Raw genomic sequence first — 19430 nt, forward strand, 5'->3', positions numbered from 1 at the left:
TATTTATTTTTTTCGTTTTTTTAATGTTTCATTTTTGAGAGAGATGGACTGTGAATGGGGGAGGGGCAGAGAGAGAGGGAGACACAGAATCTGAAGCAGGCTCCAGGCTCTGAGCTGTCAGCACAGAGCCCAATGTGGGGCTTGAACCCAAGAACCACAAGATCATGACCTGAGCCGAAGTCAGATGCTTAACCAACTGAGCCACCCAGGTGCCCCAAGGAAACCTTTTTCAATAGATGGTATCTTTCACATAATAGGGATTAGTCAATGACCAGGTGAAATAAATGTTCACATGGATTTTATAAGCTTCAAATATCATAATTCTAGTTCTTCCTAATTCTCTCCCCTTCCTATCACCATGGCAATCCATAAAACAAGAGAGGTTTTTTAAAAACACATAGTGTGGGGGTGCCTGGGTGGCTCAGTCGGTTAAGCGGCCGACTTTGGCTCAGGTCATGATCTCACGGTCCGTGGGTTCAAGCCCCGCGTTGGGCTCTGTGCTGACAGCTCAGAGCCTGGAGCCCGTTTCAGATTCTGTGTCTCCCTCTCTCTCTGACCCTCCCCTGCTCATGCTCTGTCTCTCTCTGTCTCAAAAATAAATAAATGTTAAAAAAAAATTTAAAAAAACACACAGTGTGTGCAAGGTAATGTAGGCATTTATATATGTATGCATGTATTTTTAGTTTTTGTTTCCTTGTGAACCCCTTCACTCATTTCTCTAATCCTGCCCCTTTATTCCTTTGATAATGAAAATAGGTAGTTACCACATATGGAAAATGTATATTTTTTGTATTTCCTAACTAATACTACTTCAGAAAGGCTTTCATAGTTAAATGTAAAAAATCAGGAGAGTAGGAAAAAAAAAAAGAAAACACCCAGCAAAACTACTATGCAATTATATAGCCACTCAAAACCAGACTTCCCTAAGGAGGGAACATCAGATTTAAAAGAAAGAGCACAAATTTGAAAGTTTTTTTATCTCTCAGTGGTATTTTAATATTAAGCCTTCATATGATTGGTATTAGTGCTCTACATGACTGACTTATAATTATGTATCTCCAAAAGAGACTACAGAGCTAGGCCTAATATCAAGTTCTGTGAAGTCTGGGTCATGCAAGAGTGCAAACTGACCCATGTGGCATCACCATGGTGATCATACTCAAAACTATTATTCCAAGGGTAACTTCACAGTAGAGAGTAGCAGAACCATTAACAAAATTCTTCTCGAGACAAATAGAACTGATGGTTCAGTTAGAACTACTGGGGACAAATGAATCCCTAAGGAGAAGACAGGAACTGGTCTTCTCTGGTCTTTCTGAGGGCTAAGATATTATTTCCTGTGTCTCCGTACTTCTCCAAAGAGGAACTCTGCCAGATAACAGTTATCAGCTACTGGAAAAGCTTTCATAGATAAATGTTTCTATATTCTGTCCCTTTGAATTCCCATTGTGTGTTATAAAATTAAAAGCGTTTAACACAGAGAGCTTTTACAACAATGAAAGTCTGTTAGCTATGGGGCGCCTGGGTGGCTAAGTCAGTTAACCAACCAACTCTTGATTTCGGCTCATGTCATGATCTCACAGTTTGTGAGTTCAAGCCCCAACTCGGGCTCTGTGCTGACAGTGCCATAGCCTGCTTGGGACTCTCTGTCTCTCTCTGTCTCTGTCTCTCTCTGCCCCTCCCCTCCTCTCTCTCTCTCACAAAATAAATAAAGTTAAAAAAAAAAAAGTATGTTTGTTAAAGGCCTGCCTTTATTCCTCATTAGCTTTTTACTGTTTCCTAACCCAACACTGGAATAACCAAGAACTAATCTGTCAGTTGCAGGTAGTAAACGGACTGGTGGTCACAAAGAAGGGAGATCCATGTTGTCTGCATTAGGCAAGGAAGTGATGGTAACTAGCTGTTAGGCCAGAAAACTTAGTGGCATTAATAGAATAAGTTGAGCCTTTGTCAAAGAAAATACACCCATGAATTATAAACTGGAAATCAGAGAATGTAAGCCATGCCCCCAGTGCTATGTAGAATGACCTGCTAGACAAATTAGAAAATGATAACACAGATTATGCTCCTCCAGATTTCTGTGTGTGGTGGCCATGAGAATGGACGACTCAGATCTCCTGCTGGCAGGAATAGAGTGGACCAAAAGCCCCGGCTGCATCCCTCTGGATCCATCATCATGTCTGCACCAAGGCCATGCTTCCTCTGGACTGTTCCAAGACTTGACTGTGCATGGCAGGGGTACTGGTGCCATCCATCTTGTGGATGTGAGACTCCTGTAACAGTTGACTTGGGCTAGAGAACTCTCCACTGATAAGGCTGATACATTCTTAGAAGTGCATTGCAGTTTGAGATTCCCTGACAAATCCTCCTTCCTTCCCCCTCTCCTTCACAGGTATCAAATTTGCTTCACAGGCTGCAGCTCTCCTACCTCCTTCTGTTCTCCCTCTCCTTTATCCTTCAGAGGCATTTTCCTCAACAAATTTCCTGCATGCTTAAGCCCATCTTGGTTGACTGTTTCCCAGAGAATCCACCTGATGCAGAGAGTGTGTGTGAAATAGCCAACATGTGAATACCAACTTTAACTCTTCCAAAGTCTTTTCCTGTATATAATCTTATTTGGTTCCCAGAACTATTAGTAAGGTTTCCTTGAGATCTTTCATCAACAAAGAAATCCTTCCTTTTTAAATTAATAACAATACTCTGCAAGTATCTGTGGCCACACACAGCCATGAAGGATAAGCAGCATTGTTTATTCATCTATCCAACAAATATTGAGTCACTTCTATGCACCCAATGACAAGATTCTTTGCTTGACCAAACATGAGTCAGGTTCCTGAACCTTCTCCTACACCCCATCTGTGTACTTCCTTGTAAAATCCAGTCTTAGCAAGAATTCTGCTGAGTCAATTTAACTAGAACCTCCCACTCTTGATATCTGATCAACATCCACCATCTCCCAGGCAGTGTCCCATCACCCTGGCCCATCTTCAGTAAGAATGCTGTTAGCTTTGGTTAGCCAAAATGTCCCTGATCCCTGATGTCTCCTCTAAGTAATTTTCCATCCACTGACTCCCACACTATTCCTTGGATATAAATTTCCACCTGCCTGTGGGGTATTTGAAGTTGAATCCAATCTCTCTTCCCCACTGCAAAATCCTACCCAAGTGGTCCCTACTGCATTGGTACTGAATAAAGCCTACCTTACCATCTTTAACAAGGGTTATGAATATTTTTTCTTTAACACCACTTCCGTGCTAGACTCTCTTGGGGATATAGCAGTGATTAAGTCAGTCGGTCCCTTCCCTTATGGGATTTAAATCAATTTTAAAATCATAATTGTGATAAGAGATACACAGGAAAAGATCAAGGTGTTATGGGGATAGGGGACATTCTAGGGAACCTAACTTTGGTCATCTTTGGTAAGTTTCCCTAAGACCTATCACTGAAGCTTGGTTCAGAAGGAGGAAGTGGACATCATTTGGTTAAGGGTGGTTGAGCTAGTACTGGGGGCAGATTGGTGCCACTGAGTAGATAGGGAAGAGGGAAAAGTTCCCAAGCAAGAAGCAAGTGGGAGCATTTAGAGAACTGAATAAGGACCAGAATATGTCAGAAGTAGAGAGAAAAATGAGTGAGAAGCATCAGATAAGGCTAGAGAGGCAGACAGAATCGGTTCCCAAGCTCCCGCTTATGCATTCCTGTAAAATAATTTGGGAAACTATGTACCCAGTCACACACAACACGCTAATTCACGTCTAAATCATTTTAAATTTAAACAGTTTCAAAGGATTTGATTTCTGGCATATTGTAAATGTTGACATCTTAAAATAAAGGAATAATGTAATTCAAAGAAAATACCAAAGCTATTGATACCCAATACCATCGATTGGAAAAAATAGATAGATAGATAAACAAGTTGATCTTCAACACTTAGAAACTTTATACCATTCTTTTTTCTCTCTGAAATCGTATTTCCATTCCACCTTCCCCACAAAATATCTTCACATAAAATACCTTCATACTTGAAATTTTTTACTGATGTCATTTCATCCTTCAAGGTAAAATTTTTCCTTCTGGATTAAGTTGTTACTACAAGTATTATTAGTATATACTTTACCAAAAGCAACATAAATGTATTGTAAATTTTAAATATATTTTTAAAATTAGAAATTATTTTGTTAATTGAATGGATGAGGATTTTTCATTTCATGTTTTGGTGGGTAATTATTTATTGCTATAATGAGATTGGGTTTGGTACCAATTCTAATATGTTTTTTGGGAACTCTGGGAATCTTTATTCATATATATAAATAGACAGTATTGGAGCATAATTTGCTATAAAATGTCACTCAACTCTTTGAACTTCTTCCACTTTACATGCCAAAACCACACAGTAGCATATCTCCAAGTACTATTTCTGTGATCCATCAGCTGACAACTCAATTAGATCTTCTCCAATTCTGTTGAAAGCAAAGAAAAGGAAATCATCCTGAATTGTGAAGAGATTTGCTACCCATCATTAAAAATACCAATTTCTCAATTTCTGGGAATATATCAAAAAAGCTCTGCCAATGGGGTGCCTTGGTCGCTCAGTCAGTTAAACAACTGATTTCAGCTCAGGTCATGATCCCAGGGTCCTGGTATTGAGCCCCACATGGGGTTCCATGCTGAGCATGGAGACTGCTTGAGATTCTCTCTCTCTCCCTCTGTCCCTCTCCCCCCACTCACACTGCTTGCTCTCTCTCTCTCAAAAAAAAAAAAAAAAAAAAAAAAAGGCTTTGCCCAAACTGATCAAATACCTATGAGTTACACCTCTTACTCTTGCATTAAGAGGCATCTTCTTTAGCATAATACACTCTTACCATGTTGGGAAAACTAAGATATTGTTAATTATATTCAGTAATGTTAACATACTTTCAATAAATTGAGTTAAATCTATAGCTTGTAGGTTTTTTTAAAAAGGTATTAATAGAGACACCTGGGTTGGCTCAGTCAGTTAAGCATCAGATCATAAACTCATGGTTCTGTGGAATCAAGCCCCGCATAGGGCTCTGCACTGACAGCACAGAGCCTGCTTGTGATTCTCTCTCTCTCCCTCTCTTTCTGTCCCTCCCCCACTCTCTTTCTCTTTCAAAATAAATAAACATTAAAAAATAATAATAAAAAGGTATTAACAAAAGTATATTGAAAAAACACATCAATAACCTAATTAGCAACATTATCCCTCGTTGTCAAATCAATAACCAGACAGAATTCTGACTCCATTTTTCATTTCAAATAACCCTGCCATGTGAATTCCCATTGTAAATATTTAGACCGATAAGGCATAGAGTCCTGCCTGAGTCTGTTATCTGGATATGAGAGACACATAGACAGCATCTACTCCAGGAGCCAATATGGCTTTTGGTGTGATTCTTATTAATCTGAAAATGAATTATATTCATTGTACTATGCAAGTGTATGACATTTATTGAAAACTTGTAGAAATAGTCATTTGCAATAAAACATTTACATAATTGTTATTGACATCTGTTTATATTCAATTAGAATTGTTTAATGATTCAGCTGATGGCATAGCTACAGAATATGATCAAATAGAAAATCTTAGATCCAGTTTTTTTGTGGTGGGAAAGGAAAATGGATGAGAGTCAGCTGGAGCAACCATTATCAGCTACATGCAAAATGCTGCAGTGGATCCTTGTGGATCAAGAGCAGGATAACTTTTCGTTACCTCAATCCAATTTAATTCACTCACAAAATACAGCTGGTTTTCACAGTATGGTGTCAGTATCATGTACAAAATAAGCCATGGTCTATGTCCTAGGAAAACTTATATTTTTACTGATGAAACAATGCATATTCTTACCCATATGACATATAAAAGCTAAAAAAAAAAAAAAAAGGTACAGAATACATTCCTTCAAAACACAAAAGGGGAAACTGTGAACTGGTGTAGTCAGAACATGTTTCAAGGATCTTGCATGGAAGGATAGCACAGATGGAAAGCCAACATTCCAGATAGAGGGAAGAGTATAAGGAAAGATTCAGAGGTGATTCAAGGATCAGAAAAGAAGCCAACCAGAGTAGCATGGTGGCTTTGAACTGGGGAACAATGTAAGAAAAAACTCGGACTGTAAAGAGCCTGAAAGGAACCCATAAAGACTGAGGCTGGATATTATAGGTAATGGAGAGGCTGTTGCACAAAGGAAAGAACACAAAATAGCTTATGGAAATGGGGGAGTAAAAGAGGAGAGAGCAAAGACTACTAAGAACGTACTGCAATAAGGCAGGTATCAGGTGGTAACAGTGATGGTAGGGATAATGGTACTAAAGGGCACTAAACTCTAACTTGACTTCTAGTCCCAGCTCTGCACTAACTGGCTTAATGATCTTGGATGAGACACTTGCCTTTGAAGCTTTGTTTCTTCCACTCTAAGGATCCCTTGGGATTAAATAAAGCATCTCTGAAGGCAACAGCACTCCAGTAAGTACGGACCAAATAGACAGAGAACTATGACCCTCCCTTCCATTCTGGCTTCAATCAAATCAGATATAATAGCAGTAGTAGTCGTTGTCATTGCCGTTGTAGTAGTCGTAGCAGCAGGAGTAATATGAGGGCTTCTAGGTATCATTTGCAGAGAAGTTTATGCTACTTTGAAAGTTTTCAAAAAACTGAATTACAGGAGCCTCCTTCAAATTCATAAAATTCTGAGATGCTATGGAGGAGAGCAGCTTTATGAGAGAAGAGTTAGTGGGACTTGCTAACAGCACAGAGAAGTAAAGAGTGAGGAACTTCAAAGAAGACAGAATGGCTAGAAAACATGAAACAATAATGAGCATAGGAGCAGGAATTGGTTCTTAGGAGAAAATGTTGAGTTTTCCCTAGAGTTTGAAGGAATAAACTAGTATGAAAGTTTGTGTTTTCTCTTCATTGTTTTCTGAGCCTTTCAAAAATAGGTCTGCAACATCCCAAAAGAGAATAACTGCACTCAAACATAATTTAACATATGATCTATGATACCTTTATCATTAATCAGAAATTGTATCCATAAAATCTCCAATTAAAGATAACTTTAAAAAATTTTTTTGTTAATTTTTCAAAAGGCAAAATGTTTTTGTTCAGTGATATAGGCATTTGCAGCAAACCTTTAGGGCTTAAATTATTGGCTTGAATTTTCTGTTTCCCATATGTATACCAAGCCACAAACTCAAGAGGTATTTTTCTCCTAAGGTATTTCTCTTAACATAAAAGGAATATTAATTTGATATATCATCTTTCAAAATGGTATCTTCGCCCTGGGTTGTCCATACGAGATTCTTGATGGTATATTTGAGAATGAACGAGTGAAACTACAATCCTTCCATATGTAAAGTCAGCATGTACTTTAAATTTTCTCTCACAATTACAGTATCACATGCAACTGGGAACAAAAGCTACAGGGAACAGAGTGTAATGGATCGTGATGACTGTTTTAGAACAGCTTGAACCTCCTTATAGCCTACGAGAAGGCTACGTGAGCTGAATTCAGAAGAAGTGCTGAAAATGACTTTTACTGCACACTACACTGTTTCAGGGGCAAATTTGCTTTTTTATGCCTTAGAACCATAGGACTCTCAAGTAAAAGTTCTTGTGCCAATGAAAAGAAGGCTATCCCCCATGTCCTTCCATTATGAGTATTTCTTCTTAATACAAAGCACACAGATAATCACGCACGGAATGATTTCCAGACTACCAATACATTTTGTTCCAATTGCTTTTGCCACTAATGCAACCAATTGCCTCCTTCTCTCATTTTAATGTGTTATGGTTCTTGTCTCTGGTGAATGGAAGCAGCACTACCACAGCAAACCTGCTGGATTTTCACGTTTTGAGGCAAAAGAGAGGTCAATGAGAGAGTTTTTAACTAATTGTCTCCATCTTCTCAATTTAACATACTTCTGTTTGAAGTAATTCTAACAAGAACAGAAATGAGGGAAGGAGAGAAATGTACCACACTTCCATTATATTCTAGCTTTTAATATCCTCAAGGAGTAATGCCTCTGTCCTATCTCCTTGGAAGAAACTCTCATCGAGTACAGGGCCACTTTTGCGGAGATTAAATTTTTCAAGCTGTGCTCAGCTTCAGCAGATTCTTAGTGAACAGAAGCCTCTCACAGCCTGGAAAATCATGTCCCTCCAGCGGGGCTGGGAAGAAATCCTTCCATCCCCTACTGAGAGACTACAAGTAAATGTATTTGGGGAAGACTGATGACCAAGGAAACTTGCCATTTTGTAATGTTCTGCCACTGAGGTGATCTCCCCATCCCTAACCTCCGACTGGAACCAGACATGCTTCAGTGGAACCTTTCATTAGGAGAAAATGCTATTATTGATATGGCACCTTGGTTGCTTGAGAATCATGACACAGAGAAATATAGCTACCCATCAAGCACATGAGTCCATTATGTGGTCCCTAGGAAAACCCCAGAAAACTCTCTTTGTTACTCCCATTTCTCTTCATTCAAATCCTCCCGGGCAGAACCCTCACACTCTCATTTTCTTTCCCCTGTGTTGTGACTCTCCCAACCATTTCTGATAGAAAGACTCAAGCAGACATTTACTGGTGCAGAACGAGCAGGCCAGCCCTCTCTGCAGTGCACCTCATTGCATTGGGAGTGCGCTCCCCATGACTCAGAATGAATCAGACAGAGAGTGAAAAAACGACAGCCCCAAAAGGCAGCTTCAGAACTACATGGCGGCCTGTGATCTGGAGAAGGAAGGCTGCACTGCTGATCACAGTTACCCCAGAACCAGCTGTCCCGCCTGCTGCATTCTTCAAAGAACAGGAAGAACATGGTGCAGACTTGTCTTCCCAAGGAAATCAAAACATTCTCTTGTTTAAACACACTGTGGCGGAATACAACATTTCTCTCTGATCTCCCAAGCTATGTTGTATCAAAATCAGAGCTACAGGTCAAAATCTTCTTTGCATGCTCATTTTTTAACTGCCTCAATTTTCTGCCCTTTGTATGAAAACTTTATATATGCTTAAATACAGAATATAAGATAAGTGTTTGTATTTCAAAATATTGGGTTTGGGGTTGTGCCTGCTTTCTTTTTCATTATTTCTAACTGAAATACAGGAAGCCCCTCAGTAAAACTAGCTGGCAAATTTGCTTAGATGTAGCAGCAGCCAATTTATGCTGACCTAGACCTATTCTTTCTACTTGCTACTGGAACTTTCCTTTGTTCCATCCTCCCCTCTTCCTTCCTCACGTTGTTCTCACTGCTGCCTGAACCCTCACCCACCTTCTCATTCCCACCATGCCTCATTTCATGCCTCACTTTTGACCTTACTCCACACCTACAGAGTTATGAATGTTATAACAGGAGGACAAGCTGTCAAGGCAAGACCAGGGAGCTCAGGGCAAGCAAAACTTCTCTGAACACTCCTTGATTTTACCACATCCCAGTGCAATCTCAGAGAGAAAAGAGAAAACCCCAACCTTTGCAGCTCCTCCTCGCCTAGCCCCTTGGACCCTTGCCTCAAAGCTGACTGGAATAAGATGGCTTCCCACCCCCAGAGGCCCCACCCTGTGCACCCTGGCACAATGTAAACCCCTTGGAAAAGGACAGGAGTAACACCAGTTAAATTGAGATTAAGGTCTTGCCATCTGGCAGAATGAAGCCTCAAAATACAAATTTACTTCAATTAGTTTTCTCACACACCTGAGTTTATGGCCTGAGAATCATACCCGGTGCACTAGAAAGAGAAGAATGCTAAATTAAAAAAAAAATTTTTTTTTTTAATGTTTTATTTATTTTTGAGACAGAGAGAAAGAGAGCATGATCAGGAGAGGGGCAGAGAGAGAAGGAGACACAGAATCTGAAGCAGGCTCCAGGCTCTAAGCTGTCAGCACAGAGCCCGACGGCGGGGCTCGAACTCACGAACTGCGAGATCGTGACCTGAGCCGAAGTCGGATGCTCAACCGACTGAGCCACCCAGGTGCCCCAAGAATGCTTTCTTAACATAAGAGGAATTACTCTAATAGCCAACAAAATAACTTGCAGCAAGAAAATAGAGGCATTCTCATTCAAACTAAAGATCAAAACAAGAAAATATACTACTATCATTCTTCTGTTGAACTCAATTTGAAAAGGAAAGAAATTGGGGCGCCTGGGTGGTTCACTGGGTTTAAGCGTCCAACTTCGGCTCAGGTCATGATCTGGTGGTCTGTGAGTTCGACCCTGCATTGGGCTCTATGCTGACAGCTCAGAGCCTGGAGCCTGTGTCGGATACTGTGTCTCCCTCTCTCTCTGCCCCTTTCCCCTCATGCTCTGTCTCTCTGTCTCTCTCAAGAATAAATAAACATTAAGGGGCACCTGGGTGGCGCAGTCGGTTAAGCGTCCGACTTCAGCCAGGTCACGATCTCGCGGTCCGTGAGTTCGAACCCCGCGTCAGGCTCTGGCCTGATGGCTCAGAGCCTGGAGCCTGTTTCCGATTCTGTGTCTCCCTCTCTCTCTGCCCCTCCCCCGTTCATGCTCTGTCTCTCTCTGTCCCAAAAATAAATAAATGTTGAAAAAAAAAAAAAAAGAATAAATAAACATTAAAAAATTTTTTTAAGGAAAGAAATTGAGAGCAAAAATAGCAATTTAACTACTGGAAATAAGGACACAAGACCATCGTTACTTGTAGCCCATATGAGAATCAACTGAAAAGCTCTTACATTTTTTTTTTTTTGGCAAATAATCAGATAAATTTAAATAAGATAAATAAACACGTTCAAAGTCTTTCCTACACAGCATCAATACCAAAAAGATATAATGGGAAAAAAACCAAGTCTATGCAAAACAACAGTATAAACTATAAAATACCTAAGAATAAAACTAACCAAAAAGAGTGTGATTGATATGAAAAAAAATTAGAATTTTGTTGAAAGATATAAAAGATTTACATAAAAGGAGAGACATTTTACATATAAGAACGGAAACATCAAATACTACTAATGGTAATAAATGGCATCATTTATTAAGAGGCATAGAATAATGGGAGTTAGTAATTCTTAGTTATTTTAATTAACGAGCACCTACTAACATGTCAAGGACCATTCAAGGTGTTTTACATCCTGTTTTCACTTCATTTCATCTTTCCAAACAATGTGTCAAGTATCACTATTCCCATGTTACAGATAATGTATGTCATATTACAAAATATGTACTTTAGGGGCACCTGGGTGGCTCAGTCAGTTGGGCATCTGACTTCGACTCAGGTCATGATCTCACAGCTTGTGGGTTCGAGCCCCACGTTGGGCTCTGTGCTGACAGCTCAGAGCCTGGAGCCTGCTTCAGATTCTGTGTCTCCCTCTCTTTCTCTGCCCCTCCCCCTCTCATGCTATGTCCCTCTCTCTCTCTCTCTCTCTCTCAAAAAATAAACGTTAAAAAATTTTTTTCAAAAATATGTACTTTAACCACTTTTAAAAAATGTTAATGTTTATTTTTGAGAGAGAGAGAGAGCATGAGCAGGGTAGGGGCAGAGAAAGAGGGAGACACAGAATCTGAAGCAGGATCCAGGTTCTGAGCTGTCAGTACAGAGCCCGATGCAGGGCTTGAACTCACAAACCGTGAGATCATGACCTGAGCCAAAGTTGGACGCTTAACCCAGGTGCCCCTAACCATTTGATATATTATAGCTATTACAATTTAGCTTTAATGAAATGCCTACATAAATTCCTGGAATTTTTTTAACATGATAAATTACTCTGAATTTTTTTTGAAAAAAGGTGTGAAGGAAAAGCCAAAAATTTCAAAGAGTAACGCCAAAGAAGAGTGAAGAGAGAAATTTTCAAAGAAACAGACCCTACAAGTTTTTAATATTTGGTCAAGAAAGCATCACAAACCAGTGGAAAAATCAATGGTTATATTTTAAATGACACTAAGAATACTGACTAGTCCAGGGGGAAGAAAAAGATCCCTTGCTTCGTGTCACACATCACACTAAGTTCCACAAGTTTTAAAGAATTAATTTAAAAATACACACACATCAACATCATAAACTAGAAGAAACTATACAGGGATAGACTGAGCATAAAAGCAAAAGAAATTATAATGAAAAAGTTCAACAAATTTAACTGTATAATATAAATTTCTATACTTTATGAATAAAACATGAAAGTAAAAACACTGGGGGAAATATTTGCAATGAATATGACAAAGGGTTAATGTATTAGCATTTAAAGAAATTCTATTGGTTGATTTTTTTTTAAAGACAAAAATCTCAATAGAAATATGAGCAAAGAGTATAAATAGGCAATTTGCAAAAGAATTATTCAGATTTTCTATTTCTACTTATGTTAGAAACAGATGTCAGTTTGGTACATTGTGTTTACTATGAATTATATTATTTCATTTATTTTTTAATTCATGGGAATGCATTTTCACAATATTCTCTTATATTCTTTTTATGTCTATAGGATCCAAAGTGACGTCCCATTTTTAATTCCTGATATTGATAATGTGTCGCTTCTCTCTTTTTCTTGGTCAATCTTTCTGGCACAGACAAACTTTCATTTACGTTGATCTTTTCTACTGTATGTTTGTTCTATTCCATTAATTTCTGCCTTTAACTTTATTATATCTTTCTTTTTCCTTTGTTTGGGTTTACTTTGCTGTCCTTCTTCCAACTTCCTGAGGTGGATGTTTAGATCATTGATTTTCACCTTTTCTTGTCTTCTAACATATGCATTATGGATTATAATTTCCTTCTAACCAAGGCTGCATTCCTAAACATATAAAGTAATTATAGTGATTTGCCTAAATATGAAGGTAAACTCAGTTAACTAAGTGAATTATTTTTTTAAAAGCAATGATAATGGGAAGATGGTGGCAAAGGAGATAAAACATTTGGTTGAAGACAAAAATGGCAAGAGTACAGACTGGCCATAAAAGAGCCATGATTTCAGGAAAACAAATAAGAAGAGAATGAGAAAATTTCTCCTAAATGTGTCTTTATTTCTCCATTAAGGAAAGTGGTCTCACAGCAGATGCTCCATCCTCTTTTACCTGAACGCATGTTCATTTCTCCCAAAGCAGTGAGGTTACCATACACGATCCTTGAGGTAGCAGGCATTAGAAGAATAGGTTGTAAAATCATTGACCAGAGTTCAATAATTGAGGAAAAGAGAGGAGCATTCCTTTTTTTTTTATTTTATTTTTTTTTATTTTTTATGTTTTTCAATATATGAAATTTATTGTCAAATTGGTTTCCATACAACACCCAGTGCTCATCCCAAAAGGTGCGAGAGGAGCATTCCTACTGATACACTGAAAATTTTTACTGTAATTAATAAAGTACAGAGGAATAAAGAAAGACCATAATAACTGAAAGAGGTTCAAATCTACCAGTAAAACTATCTATTGGTTGGAACAGAACTCTATCAAGCCACACACACACATACACACACACACACACACACACACACACCACATGCACACACGCATACACACATGCACACAAGCATGCACACCACCAAGTTTTCAATAAAAGGGAAACACTAAACTTGAAACTATAATGTCAGAGTTCTCTCTACTTTCTCAAGCTGTCTGATAATAGAGTACCCCAAGGCTCCTTCCTGCCTCTGCTTCTCTTCTTGATTTATATTCCTGCCCTAGATGAGCTTATCCAGTCTCCTGGCTTTAAATTCATTTCCTGAATGTATATCTCATTCAGAATTCTCTCCCAAACTCCACACTTGTATACATAAGTGTATAAAATAGATATCTCCAATTTAGGATATCCACAACTGAATTCATCTCCTCTAAAATCTGCTCTATATGCAGCCTTTTTCATCCCAGCTAATGGAAATGCTATCGTTTTTCTTTTCATTTAAAGTAATTTTAGGCTCAAAGAGAATTTGCAAAAATAGTATAGAGTTCCTGAGAACCCTTTCCCAGCTTGCCCCCAAAATAACATCTTACATAACCATAGTATAATTACAACAACCAGGGAATTACGATCAGTGTGATACTATTAAATACAAGTAAGTACAGACTTAGTTGTATTTCACCAGTTTTAACATGCATGCTTCTTCCTCTTTGGTACATGTGAGATGTTATCACATGTTTAGATTTTTGTAACCAGCAGTAGATACAATCAGTATTTACAGCTGTTCCATTACCCCAAAGAAATTCCCTCATGCTACCCATTTACAGCCATGCCCTCCTCATTCCATCCCTAACCCCTGGCAACCATGGATACCTTCCCTTTGCTATAATTTTATCATATCAAGAATATTATATAAATGGAATCATATCGTGTGTAACCTTTTGAGATTGGCTGTCTCACTTAGCATAATAGAACACCCTTGACATCATCCCTCCAAGTTGTCACATGCATCTTCCTCTTTTTCTTTTTTCTGCAGAGCAATACTCACTTATATAGAAATGCTACAGCTTGTTTACCCATTCACTTATTGAAGGATAAGACATTTGGATTATTTGCAATTTTTTCTCATTACAAATAAATTGTTATGGATATCCATGTACAGGTTTCAATCAAGGTAAGTTTTCATTTCTCTAGGACAAACATCTAGATGTGGGATTACTAGGTTACATGATAAGTGGATACTTAACTTCAGAAGAAACTAAACTGTTCTCCACAGGGCCATTCCATCTTGTACTCCTGCGAACGACGTGTGAGACCCAGCTGCTTCACATCCTCACCAGCATGTGCCATTGTCTGCATTTTTTATTTTAGGCATTCTAAGAGATGCATTGGTGGCTTTAAGGTGCATTTCCCTAGTGGTTAATGATGTTAAGCATCTTACCATGTGCTTATTTGCCATTTTTATGGGAGTATCTGTTCACATCTTTTTCTCATTTTCAAACTTGTTTTCCTATTGTTAACTTTAAATTGTGTGCATGTGTGTGTGTATACACATAAATATATATCCCATGGGATACTTAATTTACAAATAATTTTCCCATGCTGTCACTTTATTTTTATTCTCTAGATGGTGTCTTTCACAGAGCAAAATTTTTAATTTTGATGAAGTCCAATATATTTAAATTTTATATTACGAATCACGCCTTTGGTGTCATGAACTCTCTGCCTACCCATAGGTCATGAAGATTTTCTCCTATGTTTTCTTCTAAAAGTTTATCATTTTATACTTAGATCTATGGTAAATTCTGAGTTAATTTCCATATATGAGATACATTATCTTTACAGTTACTCAGACCAAACATTTTGAAGTTCCCTTTGACTTCTCTCTCTGACACTCCATATCAGAACCAAGTTCCGTGGATTCCCTCTTCTCGCCAGTTCCACATCTGGCCCAACCGTCTGTTATCTTTCATCAGATTACTGCACAAGTCTCTTAATTAATTTCCATTTTCTTTCCTTGTCCTGTATAGTCTATCTTCAATACAGCAACAAAAATGACCTTTTTAAAGCATAAGAGAAGTCAAGTCCCTCTTCTGCTAAAATTCCTCCAGCAGTTACTATTTCTCTACACGATCTGTTCCCTCCCTTCCTTCTCTGACCACATATCCCAAAACTTCACCATTCGATACCTCCACTCCTTTCTCATTGGCTTCCTTATGCTATTTTGACCGTGTCACGCATACTCCCGTATTTATACGGCCGTTCCCTTCTTTGAAATGCTCCTTTATTAGCTAGCCACAAGCTTGCTTGGGATTCTCTCTCCCCTCTCTCTCTGCCCCTCCTCTGTGCTCTTTCTCACTCAAAATAAATAAATAAACATTAAAAAAAGAAGAAGATGTGGTATATACATACAATGGAATAATATTCAGCCATAAAAAAGAATGAAATCTTGCCATTTGCAATGACATGGATGGAGCTAAAGAATATTAAGCTAAGTGAAGCAAGTCAGTCAGAGAAAGACAAATACCATATTATTTCACTCTTTGTGGAATTTAAGAAACAAATGAGCAAAGGGAGGGGCGGGGGCTAAGGGAGAGAAAAAGACACCAACCAAGAAAAAGACTCTTAACTACAGGGAACAAACTGATGGTTACCAGAGGGGAGATGGGTGGGGGATGGGTGAAATAGGTGAAGGGAATTAAGGAGTGTACTCGTAATGTATACTGAGTGATATAAGATTGCTGAATCACTATATTGTACACCTGAAACCAATATATCACTGTATGTTAACTATATTGGGATTCAAATTTAAAAATAAAAAAAAAACTTTATCAATATCACCTTTGCAATGAGGTCTATCCTGATCAGTCTAAAATTTCCACCTGCTACTGGACACCTCGAGCACTCCCAATCGCCCTTACCTTGCTGTACTTCTGTACATTTCCACAGCACTTATCATCTCCTAATGTATCTCCTAACTTACCTATTTATAATATCTATTGTCTGATTGTCTATCACTACCCTGCTAGAAAACAGCCTCTGTGCAGACAGAGCTCCTTGTTTTGTTCAGACACACCCCATACACTTAGAACTGCCTAGCAATAATATGCACTCAAGAAGGCTTTTTGTTTTTAAGTGATAGAATAATAGCATTTCTTAAATCAGTGATTCTCAAAGTATGGTCTGCTATCCCTTGGCAGTTCCCAATTCCTTTCAAGGAATCCACAAGGTCAAATTATTTTCATAATAATATTAAGATGATAAGTGCATTTTCCACTGGATTGACCTTTGTGTTGATGGCACAAAAGCAATGTGGGTCAAACTGCTGGCACCTTAGCACCAATCAAAGCAGTAGCACCAAACTATTCTTTTAGTCATTGAATTCTTCACTGCCATGTGCTTGCAGTTAAAAAATAAGCCAGTGTCACATAAAGCACGCCCTGATAAAGCACTAAAAATTGTTAGTTCTCAACTCCTGAGTACACTCCTTTTTAGTGTACTTGTTAATGTTTTTAACATTTATTCATTTTTAAGAGAGAGAGAGAGAGAGAGAGAGCATGTGAGTGAGTGGGGGAGGGGCAGAGAAAGGGAAACACACAATCTGAAGCAGACTCCAGGCTCTGAGCTGTCAGCAGAGAGATTGACATGGGACTCGAACTCACGGACCGTGAGATCATGACCTGAACCAAAGTCAGACGCTCAGCTGACTGAGGAACCCAGGCGCCCCTGGACTAGACACTTTTCTGATAGAACACCATGTGGTCTTAAAAAAAACACTGGCAAAATATGGTTATTCATATTTGGGTATTAATGGACATCGTCACTTCACATTCTAGTTACTTTAGGAAAAGAACACAGTAATTGTTGCCAATTACAAACTCTAACCTTTCAATATAAATTAGAATATTGGAAACTCATAACCTGCACCATGTGCATGTAAGCTTCCCAATACTTAGATTTTCCTGATCTAACTTCTAATATGGTGAATGTAAAGAGATATAACCCAAATAAACAAAAGCTTTTTTAATTTTTCAATAATTTTTAAGAGTTTAAGTGGTCCTGAAAACAAATTTTGAGAAGAGATGATTTGTCTCAATCACTGTGTGACCCTCCTTGCTTTTCACAACCCTAGCTGCTTCCATGAATATGTTACATGCCAGAACTCACACAGCTCTGAACTTCTGAATGAAGAAGCCTCATAAGAATTATAAATTATTCATTTTTGCTGTACAGCTATGGGTCGCTTTTTTGGCAAGTCACCTATAGCTAAGATCATTGCTTGGTGGCAATGAGAAATCTTGGTGACTAGGAGAGAACAAGGATTTGCCACAAGACTCACCATCCCATAATGAACCTTTGAGGTTTCCAAGGCCAGACATCAACTGAAATTTCATGGTTTTCCTACAAATTCTCAAAGGAATTACAAGTACTATTTGATTTACTGGATAGTGTAAATATTGCACACGAAGAAATGCTTTTTGTGTTTGGGATTCACTTCACAATATAATCCCCTAACCCTGGAAATAAAGTTGGACATAGGAACTGAATTATAAAAGAATAGATATATTTACTCACCAGCTTTCACAAACTTATTGGAACTGGGTGCTAGGAGAACAAAATATTCAGGAGAAATTTTCTCTTCTGCAAGTAAACATAAATATTAGCTATTTTTTTTTTCCTGAGGGGTGTTGTAATCCAAGAGCCATTGAAAACTTCTGTCATAATTTCACACAAATTCTGGTTTCAAAAAACATTTTGCTAATTGATATTAAATCAGTTTGTATTGTATTTTAGGAGATTTTTCATCATCAAGCTAATTTCTCAAAAATTTTTCCTGATGCATTTTCTCATTTTCATTTTCTTGCCAGTTCTGAGTAAGTGTTTTAGTCAGAACTCCTTCTACAGCACGTGCTAGAAACCTATGTCAAACTAAACTGAAGAGGAAGAGAGAGAAGAGGAAAAGGAATTAGCTCACAGAAAAACAGAAGGCCCAGAGTTAAGATAGCTGAGAAGAAGGGGGATCCTGGGCTTTCCTCATCTCTCAAACACAGCTGTACTGAGGTCAGATTACTTGGAACCCCCAGGAAATAGATCTGTGGAGAGACAGAAGGATCTCCACAGATGGAGGGAAATAGCTTGGCAGGTGGGAAATGCATGGATGTGAATTGGGGGAGAGAAAAATGGCCAAGCCACAGAGAGGAAGGGAATCCTTTCTGTGGAGAGACAACAGGGAGAGAAAGAGAAGAGCTGAGAAGGTGCAGCATCAAGTTAGCACAAGAGGAAAACCTCTCTGGACCACAGATTGGGGTGTGAGAAGTACTGAATGTCCCAGTTATTTTTTGCAAACAGGTTCTGGAGCTCAAACTCTGAGGTTTTGGAAGTGTGTGACTTTCTCTGGAGTGGAGTTGTTGCCTATGCTCCTGGGGAGGAGAGAGCTGGCCCAGAGTGCAGAGCATGATGTAGAGATCTCCAGGGTGCACTGGTCCTCTTCCTGGAATACTTTTGGGAGAGTGCTTATTGCCTCCCCAGGGACAAAAGACGCTGTAGGTACTAGTCAAAGGCCTTTCATCACCAGGGTAGAGAGGCTCTACTCCAGAGGAGGGGAGCAGATCTGTGCCATGCAGCGTCCTTTAATACTTTGCGTTTTGAATCCCAGCTGTGTGCGCAAGATGGTTGTGGTGCAGGATAAGCTGACTGCCCTCACTATACCGTGAGGGCTGCTTGTGAATAACGGGGATTGGGATCCTCAGCCAGGACAAGAGATTGGAGTGGCGCCATTTTCCCCCCAACACCAACAAGGTGGGACTTCATAGAGCAACACAGAAGCCCCCAGTGGAGGCAGGACTCACTTAGACCAAATCCCACCACTCTGTGCCCAGCAACTGCTTATTTACTGAGGCAAGAATGAGTCAGTGCCAATGCAGCTGGCCTTTCTCCAGACTAGCATAGCCACTACCCGCCAAGCAACCAACAGACAACTTTTTTTTCCTGCTTCTTCTTTTTTAATTTCGAAATGAGGCTCATAGTTTCTGATTTGTTTCTTGTCATTTCTATACATATATATATATATAT

At 38.8% G+C, this 19430-nt stretch overlaps 1 long non-coding RNA gene across 4 annotated transcripts in view; it reads right to left on the bottom strand.

Annotated features, from left to right (window-relative positions):
* LOC147584329 (uncharacterized) overlaps positions 1 to 19430 on the bottom strand; it is a 251125-nt gene that overhangs the window by 203049 nt on the left and 28646 nt on the right. For 3 of the 4 annotated variants that reach the window (XR_015248477.1, XR_015248471.1, XR_015248475.1), the window contains exon 4: positions 17934 to 17999. This is a non-coding gene — a long non-coding RNA (uncharacterized LOC147584329). Of the gene's footprint in view, positions 1 to 4222; positions 4458 to 17933; positions 18000 to 19430 lie in introns of those variants that run through there. The other variant, XR_015248474.1, reaches the window with a different exon arrangement.

Source organism: Puma concolor, chromosome A1 (genome assembly GCF_028749965.1).
Source record: "Puma concolor isolate L17-30 chromosome A1, mPumCon1.1.hap2, whole genome shotgun sequence".
Taxonomy (NCBI): Eukaryota; Metazoa; Chordata; class Mammalia; order Carnivora; family Felidae; genus Puma; species Puma concolor.